Genomic DNA, 6,758 nt, shown 5'->3' with positions numbered 1-6,758 from the left:
TATTTTTACGATTATTAGACGGCAAAAATGTAAACTATAATTGAACGTTCGCCATAAACTGCCAATTCAATTTTTTCTCAGCTCCATCGTTCTTTGCATGCCGAAGAGATTTCTCTAGCCGAAAATGCTGTGAGTCGCTGTCAAAGCATGCTGTCAGTAACTTTCTCAGCTGATTTCTCGGTGTATGTAGAAACGCTCTGAGCGCGTTTCTACATACACCGAGAAAGCAGCTGAGAGATGGCAGTGAGAGAATTGACAACCAGTTTCTCACGCTGGTGTGTGTTGAAGCTTCGGAAAGCGCCGAGATGAGGCTTTTTAAAATTGTGTTGTGATGATGATGATGATGATGATAAGTCCCAAATCTTACCCCTACACAAGTTTGAGAAGGACGAAAGTATCTATAAGATAATTCTACTCTAATAGTTGTTATGAAATAAAAAACGAGCAAGTGGTGGCTTCGGAATACTCTCAGAGGAACCGTCCGAGTCATACACACACCCAAGATGACCAACATAGTTTCATCAAGAAAAACGGGTCATACTCCATCGAATACAATAGTATTCCCTAGCATCCTTTACGTAGTTCGCCAAGAACCAATACATGGATCCGGCGCACCACTTATCAGGACACAACTGCGACATGCATATGGCCAGTTCCACTAGTGCCAACCGCTGACTCCAGGGTCTCTGGCACCAACGGCTGGCTCCAGGGAAATGTTGTAAAAATTTGAATCGCTAAAATGAAGTAAAAAAAAATTCTTTTACTTTTTAATAACATTTCTACAATTATTAGACTGCAAAAATACAAACAATAATTGATCGTTCGACATAAACTGCCAATTTAATTTTTTCTCAGCTCCATCGTTCTGTGCATGCTGAGGAGATTTCTCTCACCGAAAATGCTGTCAGTCGCTGTCAAAGCATGCTGTCAGCTTTATTCTCAGCTAATTTCTCGGTGTATGTAGAAACGCTCTGATGTTCGATACCCACCTGTGCTGTGAGTACCTTGGCTGTCAAACGCTTCACAGCTACAGTAGATAGAATTCAATTCGGGACATTTTTAAGTTTGTTTACGAAGTTTGTCTCTTTTTCTTCTTAAAATTGCGTGAAAAATATTTAAAATAGCTATCAATAATTATTGTTAAACTTTTCAATCAATTATAACATCAAATATAAAGGATCAAAACCTATTAAACCATTGTGTGTACATAATCCATGTGTATGCACTGTATGTGTTTTGGCATGGACGTTTGTTTACATTTTTCAATATTAAATTTGAATGATTTCTATGTTATTATACATGTGAATAACTAGTAAATTATGAGTTGAATCTTCCCCTTGTAGGTGGATATTCATTTAAACTATGAAAATGCTTCATTTTCGAGACGAAAAGAAAGGCGTATTGCAGTGCATCATGACAGGTCTATAAGACATAGAACAGCTGACGAGCACCTATCGAACAGAGTCGTGTTTGTTTGTCTCGTTCGATTGGTCCCAGAGCGCCGCCTAATCCGAACGAACTTGACAGTTTGCACGGCCGCACCAAGGTGGATAGAGGAGATCAGGTGATAACCCAATAAATAATCCCGCTAAACAAAATCAATCAGTCTGCGAACTCCCATAGTAAAAGCGGTGGCAACGCTTTTTCGCATGCGATTTTATCGGACGGCCTGTCAAATTTTTATATGGGATTTGACAGATAACGCCGGACGACGAAATCGCACGTCCGACGTTATCTGTCAAATCCCATATAAATCTCGTCCAAGGATAATGTATTTAGAAGGTTGATTTTATCGCTTTTACTGGGCGACATTGTGGGGGACATCTGTCACTCTCTGCATACAAATTTCATTACCCCGCGCCAGCCCTCCCCGATTTTTATACCGGAGCCCCCGGAAGAGATATGTCAAGTCGAGAAATGTCATTTTGCTCTGAACAACTTCACCTTGTCATTTATAACACCTTGATCTCGTCCGATAAAATCGCATCCGATAAACGTTGCCACCGCCCTAAGGCCCGTGTGTGTGCTTCAGGGCGGTGGCAACGCTCATCGGATGCGATTTTATCGGACGAGATTTGTATAGGATTTGACAGATAACGTCGGACGTGCGAGTTCGTCGTCCGACGTTATCTGTCAAATCCTATACAAAAATTTGACAGGGCGTCCGATAAAATCGCATGCGAAAAAGCGTTGCCACCGCCCTCATCGCATGCGATTTTATCGCACGTGCTGTCAAACGCTTTTTCGTATAATATTGCAATTATTTGGATGATTTTAATAATACAGTATAACTTCGATTATCCTGGGATGGATAAACCGGCAAGCGGCTTAACCGTGCGCATAAATCTGACAGCTGTTCATGCGTACGTCGAAAGTTTGCAGCGATACTCAAGTGGGTAACCAGTTTCTTGTGCAGCTCTACACTCAAGTGCCACAAATCCACAAAACGACCACTAAACGGCTTCTAAACGACTCAAGTTCTCTACCTAAACGGAATATAGAAAGACTTCGTTTAGCAGACGGCAAACGACTCATGCATTCTAAAAATAGCGAAAAAGCTGGTGGCGCTCTCTGTTGGTGGGATACCCCAACCAGTTGAGCTTCATCGCTTGGAGGAGAGCTTTCTCATTTCCTCTGTACTGTTGTATGGTTTCGCATTGAAGTTATGCATCGCTAGAACCAGAACGGCGATACGATTGTTTAAATACAAAATCCAACAGAAACCACCAGCACTGACGCAAGTGAGATTTGAGTAATGGTCGTTGGTGTTGATACCCGTGTATCTGACCACACGACCATTCATATAGATTTTTGCTCAGAAAGTTAGAAGGCTATATAAGTCATGATAAATTGAAACTTGTCGAAACACATTGCAAGAAAAGGATAGCAATATAATGATGAGTTGTAATACGCCATCTATTGTTCAAACCAATGAAGCTGTGGAGCTTTCATTTTTGTTCTATGGATATTCAATTTTCCAGTCGTTTAAGCTTAATCTGTGGCGCTTGGGCAGTGTCTAGTGGTATTCTCGAAATTCATTTTTGTTCATGAACAGTTGTTAAACCTATAGTTTTTGAATAAAATAATATAATACTAATGATTAATCGATTAATTTCATGTGAATTAATCATAAAACTAGTGAATTGCATATTTTTTATATGCGTTTGACATTTCTTGAACCATTATCCGTGCAAATCGATTAACCGGCAACCGTCCGGTCCCGAGCTGCCCGGATAATCGACGCTCTACTGTATAACGATTGTGAAAAATTAATTTGAGATTGTTCCTACAAAACACCACACATTTAGTTTGACAGATAAAATCGGATGCGGCGTCCGACGAAATCAAAACAATTTGATTACGTCAGATCGTCGCATCCGATTTTATCTGTCAATTTAATCATGCAGTTTATGTAGGAACAATATGAAATTATTTTTTTATAATGATAAAACCATTCAAATCATTAACATTTTCGCAATATGAGCCGAAATAGCGTTTGACAGAAGCGTCCGATAAAATCGCATCGGATGAGCGTTGCCACGGGCCTAACCGTTCACCGCCCAAAAAGACATACAGCGACAACGTCGCGCGCGACAAAAAGTAGCTCAATTTTGCAAACAGAGCTACTCGTCTCGCGCGACATTTTTGCTTCATTCGAAATAATCGAATTATCTAGTTTGTTTACAAGCCAGATTAATGCCAAACGCAAAAATAAAAAATAGATTAGAAAAAATAGAATAGAACATTTTTTAGTAGGGTCGAACATGCTTGTGAGAAAACCTCACGAATGTTCATCTACGTGGTACAACTCGTTTTCTTTCCCGAAAATTACAAAAACTTGTGCCGGTTATGAAAATAAATGCGACTCGTTCAAATGTCCGTTTGCTACTGTATATTCAATTGTCAAGAGTTCATTACATAATTCATTTTGAGTTCATTCTGTTATCCTTATCTGTGCCTATGAGTTCATTTCCTATCCTATTTCTAAATTGAGTTCGAATTTCGAATTCGAACTAATAAATTCAAATGATCAATCTCCAACAAACACATTGTAACCTATTTTTGTGTGTTTTCAAATAAAAAAGTTGGTTGATTGTGTCAAATGAACTACTTTGATCTCCACAAAGTGAAATTTTGAGCTATTCCTCGCCACGCGGGACGTTGTCGCTCTATGTCAATTTGAACGGTGACATGTTCGACTCTGTAAAAATGCGGAATTTTCGGAACGGAAAAGACGAAGAATCGGAAGGTGTGCGCTGTTCTGATTCTCGATCACGAATAGGCGAAAGGCCATGAGAGTGACAAAATGCTAACAAATTTTTCAAAACGTGAGCTTTTGTAAAAAATTTGTAACCTGGAGCAGCGCGATAAGTAAAATATAAGGAAATAAAGTTGACACAAGTTGACAAAAAATGACAAAATTTTACGTTCGCGAAAAAAGCGTAAACAAACAGCTATTTGGCGCAGTTGTGACCCATTGCTATGATTATAATGCTAAAATGCATGATTCTAATTGATTTACGTATCTATTTCGCGCTTCTTAAAAGAAATATCGATGATATTCAGATGTTGGATCTTTTTTTCGTTCTTGTGCATGTTTTTGGTGCGGCAACAAGAAAAGCTCTTTTTTGCACTTGACAAGCAATTTTGACAAACTTGAAATTTTTTTCAACATTTTGTCACCTCCATGGCAACTTGCTAAATGCCGTTTTATTTTGGCGTTTATGCGTTCGATACTTAAATATTAACGTATGACCGCAAACAAGGTGTTCATGTTTTCGAGATGTATTCACATACAATTTTCGCTTGCTATAACTCGATGTTTAATTCTGTCGCCAACCACGAAGCGAATCGGACGTTATCGATACGCGCTCCAGGTGGATGATTACGGCCAAAGTCAAGCCACTGACCCCGACCATACACACCACGAAGATTTGCGTACGCTTGGTTGAACGTGAAGCGATCTGTGCTTGCTGTGCGTAAAAGTTGTACAGTGTTAAGTGTGTGTAGTGTGTTTAATTGTCTGTGCGTTACCTATTAGAGAGAGTTGAGCGCATCGACGATACAAGTGCGTACGGCTTGCATCTCTTGTGCGCTCGCATCTCGTGCGCTCGCATCTTATCGTGTGCGCTCTCCTCTCATTTGTCCCGTGCTTGGTAAGTGTTACGCTCTTATCCTGTTATCCTTGTTCCCCATACAGTTAATTCGTTGGCTAGGGCTCTCCCATGGAGGCGGAGCCCATGGATGAATCCGATGAAGGCTTCATTACAGTGAAGCGCAAAAGTTCTGACCCAGGGCAGATGGCCAAAAAAAAAGTGTTACATGAACCTTTGGCTTCAACATCGCGAGATGATTCTGCTAAAGCGAATTTAAAATCAAGGGCCAAAACATATCATGCTTCTTTTAACGGGGCACATAATGTTTTTTTTATGCCTCGTACCAAGCCGCTTGACGTTAGATCGATCACAGCATCGATCTACAAAAAATACCCGGGTGTTTTGGACGTCATCCGACTGCATCCAAAGAAGTTGCGTGTCACCGCAAAGGACCGGGTGCAGGCCAATACAATTGTGGCCGATCCGGACTATACGGAGGATTACCGGGTTTATATTCCCGGTGGATTGGTGGAAGTCATCGGTGTGGTAGATGACTTTGAATACCCCTTAGAGGATATCCTTCAATACGGACAAGGGGCATTCCTTTACCAATCCTCGCCTCGTGTCAAGGTCCTCGAAGTGAAAAAACTGTACGCTTCGAAAATGGTTGACGGAAAGAAGGTGTTCCGTGAGACTTCCTCACTCCGGATCACTTTCGAGGGTACAGTACTGCCGAACACGCTGTACTTCGAGGGTCTGCGGGTACCCATCCGTCGACCCTTTGTTACAAAGGTGGCTACCTGTTCTAAATGCAGCCAGATTGGACATTCCGAGCCTTACTGTACCAACTCTGTTAGGTGCGGTAAGTGCAAAGGACCGCATTCTACGGCAGAATGCAAGGCTGACACCCAAAAGTGCGTTCATTGCAAACAGCAATGGCACGAAGTGTCTACTTGCTCAGTGTACCGCAAAACGCAGGCCGAGCATAAAAAAGCCGTCCTTTTTAATTCAAAGAGGTCATTCGCCGATGTTTTGAAGAAAACCTCAGAAGTGAATCCGTTCGATACACTCTCACTTCTTGAGGGTAATGAACCGTTGCCCAATCTGGCCCCTCTAACAGGAGTGAAAAGATCGATTACACCGAGGGTGTCAATCAAAGGGATCCGGAAAAACAAAACTGTTCCCCCTAAAAAGGCACCTCGACGTCACGTTGATGCGACCCAACGCCAATCCCAGGGTCCCATGCCCCCACGTGATGTTCGTACTCGTCCACCTTCCCGTAACCCTCCCAATCCTAGCAATCTGGCTTTCCCCAGTGAACCCAGATCCTTCTCCAGGCAATCCCTCCCAAGCCTGACAGAAATCTTACAATCCCTCCTAGACTCCCTTTCCCTCCCGGAACCCCTATCCGGGCTAATCCCTTTGGCATTTCCTTTCCTAAGAGGAATGGTCAGGCAATGGTTATCAAAATGGCCATGTCTCAGTATGATGGTCCGCTTGGATGATTAATGCCTCCAATGACCACTATACTACAATGGAACTGTAGAAGTTTTTTGGGAAAAATTGACTCTTTTAAAGTATTGATAGGGCAACACAATTGTAACGCATTTGCCCTAAGCGAAACTTGGCACTCACCCGACAAAAATATTACCTTCCCGGGAT

Source organism: Anopheles gambiae, chromosome 2 (assembly GCF_943734735.2).
Source record: "Anopheles gambiae chromosome 2, idAnoGambNW_F1_1, whole genome shotgun sequence".
Lineage (NCBI taxonomy): Eukaryota > Metazoa > Arthropoda > Insecta > Diptera > Culicidae > Anopheles > Anopheles gambiae.
This window is presented reverse-complemented; position numbering follows the sequence as displayed.